Raw genomic sequence first — 6,010 nt, 5'->3', positions numbered from 1 at the left:
AGTTTGTTATAAGTCCCAACAGGAAATCTTTCTTTCCTCAAGTACACCATCACTAGATCACCCACTTGGAATTCTTTTTCCTTTCGCTTCATATCAGCTCTCTGTTTGTATTTTCCACTGCTTTCTTGCAATCTGTCTTTGACATCTTCTTGTAGTCTCTGCATCTACTCTACAAACTCTTCAGCCTTTGCACTTCTTGTCTCATGTTTGCTCAAATTTCTGAGCTCATACACACCTCTTGGATTCATCCCAAAAACAATCTGAAAGGGACTCATCCCAGTACTCCGGTTAGGAGTGTCATTATAAGAAAACTCAGCTTGAGCAAGTGCTAAATCCCACTGCTTAGGATTTTGATACACTAAACTTCTCAATATGTTTCCCAAGCTTCTGTTTACCACTTCGGTCTGTCCATCTGTTTGAGGGTGATATGCTGAACTGAAACTAAGGTTGGCACCTAGTTTCTTCCAAAGAGTTCTCCAGAAATGACCAACAAACTTTGTATCCCTATCAGACACAATACTTATAGGCAATCCATGTAACCTTACAACTTCTGAAAAAAACAGATTAGCAATATGTGTTGCATCACTAGTCCTTTTACATGCAATGAAATGTGTCATTTTAGAAAATCTATCTACCACAACATAAATGGAATCATTTCCTCTTTGAGTTCTATGTAATCCCAAAACAAAATCCATACTAATTGCATCCCATGGTCGGTCTAGTATTGGTAATGGCTGGTGCAATCCTATATTTTGGCTTCTCCCCTTAGCATGCCGACATATCCTGCACTTTTCAACAAATATCTTAACATGAGTTTGCATCTTTGGCCAGTAGTAAAAAGCATTTACCTGAGCAAAGTTTTTCTCTTGTCCAAAGTGCCGAGATAACCCTCCACTGTGTTTCTCCTTGATTATGTTTTCCCTCATTGAACATTTGGGAATGCACAATTTGTTACTTTTAAATAGTAAACCTCCTTGGATAAGATAATCTAACCACTGGCTTATATTATGAACTGTCGGATTTTGTATAACTGCATAAATATCTTTAAATTCTGCATCATCTTTATACATATCAACCATTTCTTCAAATCCTACAACACCAACTCTTATTCTTGCATAATGAAATTTACCCTGCTTAAAGCATCAACAACTTTGTTCAACTTACCACTTGTATGTTTGATCACAAAAGTAAAACTCTGTAAAAACTCTACCCACTTTGCATGCTTTTGATTCAATTTTGGTTGATTGTTTATAAACTGCAATGCATGATTGTCAGAGTACAATACAAACTCCTTTGGTAGCAAATAATGTCTCCATTTTTTTAAAGCTTGCACAATAGCATAAAATTCGTTGTCATAAGAAGAATATCTCTTCTTATCTTCATTTAGTTTCTCACTAAAATATGCTATTGGTCTGTGTTCCTGACTTAAAACTGCTCCAATTGCAACTCCACTAGCATCAGTTTCTACTTGAAAAACTTTTCCAAAATCAGGCAAAGCTAAAACTGGTTTTTCTATAGTTTTCTTCTTCAGCAACTTAAAATTTCGGTCTACTACTTTTGTCCACTTGAATGGCTAATTAGTCTCTTTGATTGTTTCAATAATTGGTGCACAAATCTAACTAAATTTTCTGATAAATTTTCTATAAAAACTTGCAAGCCCATGAAAGCTTCTTACATCAAATATGTTTCTTGGAATATGCTAGTTCCAAATTGCTTGGACTTTCTCTGGATCCATTTTCAGACCTTCTTTAGAAACTACAAACCCCAAATAGATTAATTCTTCTTTCATGAAACTACATTTCTTCATATTTATTAGCAGTTTCTCTTTCTGCAGAGTCTTCAGAACCACTTTAAGATGCTCCAAATGCTCCTCTTTGCTTCGACTGAAAACTAGAATATCATCAAGGTAAACAATGAAAAACTAGCCTACATATTCCTTCAAGACTTCATTCATCAATCTCATGAATGTGTTGGGTGAATTAGTGAGTCCAAAAGGCATCACTAACCACTCATACAACCCACTGTTTGTTTTAAATGCAGTCTTCCATTCATCTCCTTCCCTAATCCTTATTTGATGATATCGACTCTTCAGATCTATTTTAGTAAAATACTTTGACCCACTTAAACAATCCATCAAATCATCCATGTGTGGTAAAGGAAATATATACATGATAGTAATATTGTTTATGGCTATGGAATCAGTACACATGCGCCACTCACTACCTTTCTTTGGGCTCAACACTGTTGGCACAACACATGGACTAAGACTCTCTCTGATCAACCCCTTGTCCAACAACTCCTACACTTGTCTCTCAACTTTTGCATTCTCCTGAGGAGTCAATCTGTATGCTGCTTTATTTGGCAAACTTGCTCCAGGTATCAGTTCAATGTGATGACTAATACTCTTGATTGGTGGCAATGCATTTGGCAACTCATCCACAATAATATCAGCAAAATAATTCAACAAAGTTTTGATTTCTTCAAGTAAATCATCCAAGTTTGTAGAAGTCAAAATTACCTTAGGTCTCCCTATGACAGCAAAATGCATTTCTTCACCTTTTCCAACTTCTTGCAACAACTCCTTTCCACTCATCAACATAACACTATTTCTAGTTGTTCCTTTGTTAGCTTCATCCTTTAATGGCAACAATGTATGCTTCACTCCATCCTTCTCCAAGGTATAGGTGTTTCTTCTCCCATCATGTATAGCTTTCCGATTAAACTGCCAAGGTCTTCCCAACAATACATGGCATACATCCATTGGCATTACATCACATAATGCCACATCCTTATAAGTAACAATTTGGATTTCTACTTTGCATTGTTCTGTCACAATAAGTTGATGTCCTTTTTGCAGCCATGACACTTTGTAAGGAGTAGGGTGTACTGTTTTCACTAATCCTAACTTGTCCACCATTTTTGTAGAAACAATGTTATCAATACTTCCACTGTCAATTATCACTTTACAACATTTTCCTTTGGAATTGCATGTAGTTCTGAATAAACTCTTTCTCTGAGCTGGTTCTCCTGTCCCTTTCTTTGCTTTGAGCAATACCCTTTTCAATAACAAAGATTCTCCTACTTCGGGTGATTCTTCCTTATTTGTAATTTCAGGTTTTTCTTCCTTTTCCTCAGCCACATTCACATTCCGTTGATTTGTTGCTTTATTATGAGGATAGTCCCATGATCCATGTCCCCATTCTCCACATGTATAACACCAAATTTCTCTTCCTCGACCTCTTCCTCTGGGTGCAAATCTCCCTCTACTAAAGTCTCCTCTCTCTGGTGGTCTACTACTTGAACCTCCTGCTTCACCCTGAGGGTGCTGAAATCTTAATCTGGTAATTCCTCGACCTCTTGCTGAACTTTTCCCTTTGTTCCTCTGATTTTGTTTCCTCAACATCTTCTCCTCTGCTTTCAAAGCTGCTTGATAGGCATCTCCAATTGTCTTCAGATTCAGCAAGCTGATTTCATCGTGTATGTCATATCTCAAGCCATTGATGTACTTGGCTACCTTTTCTACATCATCCTTTGCATGTTCTGCTCTAATGCTTAGCTTATAAAACTCTTTTGTATATTCTTTGACAGTCATTCCTTTTTGTCTCAAATTTTGCAATTGTCTGAAAATATTTAACTGATAATCTTTTGGCATAAATTTAGCTTTCAACCTACTCACCATTTTATCCCATTGTTTAATCTTGGGCTTCCCCTTTCTTGCTTTGGATCTTTGTAGTTCATCCCACCAGATAGCTGCATGACCCTTCAATCCGGTAACTGCAAATTTCACCTTCTTTTTGTCATCGACCTCCTCATAGTCGAAATACTTGTCTGATGAACTGATCTAGTCCATCAACTCTTCTACATTGAGATTCCCGTCATACAAAGGTATTTCCACCTTTGGTCTTCCACTTGCTTTAGCCAATATCTTGAGAACTTTGGCAGCTTCACTTTCATCCTCTTCTTCTTCCTCAGAAGATTCCTCTGCAGCACTGGCATCTCCTTCATCAGGTGCTCTCCTTTGAGCAGTTTCCATTGTCTCCATCCTTGTGCGCAAGTTTCAAATCTCTTCCAGCAGAACTGCATTCGCTACAGGTCTCCCCCGACCTATGCCAGCTCCTCTCCTAGGTGGCATGTTTACTGTAGCAGACTTAATCCTTGGGCTCTAATACCAAATGATGTGGATGGTTACCAAAATTGATGTGGAAGTCTTACAATTAGACTAATGGTTCACTTAAAAACCAATCAGCTGCGTGTTAATAAGATTATGTACATGTATTTCCTTCCAAGGGTCTCGCCAAGCTAAGCAATCACTGCTGGTCCCACTTTGACTTTTCCACTCCAGAGCACTTCAATCTGCATCGTCGATTTGTTTACGCAATCCTACAGATATCACGACGTATCGTGTGCCAACTAGCTTGGCCGATCTCCACTGTCGATCTATCTTGTCTGATCCAACGACTGCTGCACAATATCGCGCGCTTTCTAGCACGATTGATATCAGGTCGAGAACGCATGAGAAAAGTGGTTTTCCTGTGCTACGTGTCACCAGCTTAGGTTAATCACGCAATTTGGAAAAATACCATTTACCATTTATTTTCCATGTGATATACCACTTACTGTTTTCCAAATACTACCCACGTGCTTAATACAGAACCTTTAATAAATGTGCTTAATAAGATTTAGCACCTAATCTCGGTATTAACCCTTAACGCTATTTGGCTGTAATTATAAATGAAATACATAAATGGGAAATAATACCCGATTAGGGTACAGAACGCCGATACACAGATTCAAGAGAAATTCTGCACCAGGAATAACACGCAACACCACACTTAATCAATTATTCAATAACATAGAAATTACAGAGTCTTGGCCCTCTCGCTCGATTACAACAATTTGTCTGACCTCTGTTTCACTCGCAAACCCTATCTTTCTCTCTCAATTTCTCGCTTACTCACTCTCCTATTCCATTCCAATCTATCATTACATTTTTTTCCTTTCTTTTATGGATCGAATCCTATCCTAACAACATTGACAACTCAATCTCTATTTTTATCAGCTCAACTATTAAATCCCTATTCTCAAGCTCTGATACACACCTATCCTAACACTTATCTCCTATTCTAAAAATAATATAATGATTTAATTGTTACAATAATTGAAATAAAGATCAATTCGAGAGGTTCAACCCTCTCTACTAAAATTGATTTTGACCACTCAGGTCAATAAATTCATCTCTTGTTAGCCACAACATGTGAACATACAATCACATTGCTGGCTAAGTTCGGATGCTCCTGCATCAGAAGGCTACCATTAATCTTCGTCTCCATGGTGAAGGAATAAATCTAACTTCTCACGACCATGAGGCGAGTTGATGAATGTATCATCCATGAACCTCTTCCAAAGCTTAGGCTTGAACGAAGCATAAGCCAAAGTGTTGTATAACGAGATGACGATTTCACTCGGAAGGTGAATTTCTCGTCAGAATCCAATGATTTTTTTCTTCAAAAAATCTGACTGTGAGAATGTTTGAATAATTTTTTATGGTGAAAATAGATTCAACACCATTAAAAACCCTTGAGGCACCCAAAATTTTAAAACTTCACAATTGTAACTTGAATTTTCAAAAAAACTCTACTAAATTTCATCAACATTGTGCTAGATTTTCCATTCTTTTCTAAACGAAAACATCACCTCCTTAAACTACTCTATAAATAAAATAAATGAATATTAACTTTCCCCCATAAATATTTGTAAAAATCTATTAAAAAGACTTTACAAAACTCATATCTATAATTTAAATAAAAAATTAGTTATTTAATGAATCTTAACCCCCGCCTTTTAATTCAAAATTTAGTTATCAACATTATTCAGAGTAATAAAAATAAAAAATTACATACAATTTTACTTTTATATACTGTGCCTTTTAATTTTAATTTTTAATTATAGTAAAATAAAACAGAATATATCTACCTATAGACCCATCTAACGCCTTCCAACTTTTCTCAAA

This window comes from Pinus tabuliformis, chromosome X (genome assembly GCF_031772625.1).
Source record: "Pinus tabuliformis cultivar Carrire ecotype Pingquan chromosome X, CPIR1, whole genome shotgun sequence".
NCBI classification, from domain to species: domain Eukaryota; kingdom Viridiplantae; phylum Streptophyta; class Pinopsida; order Pinales; family Pinaceae; genus Pinus; species Pinus tabuliformis.
Note: the sequence above shows the minus strand (reverse complement) of the source record.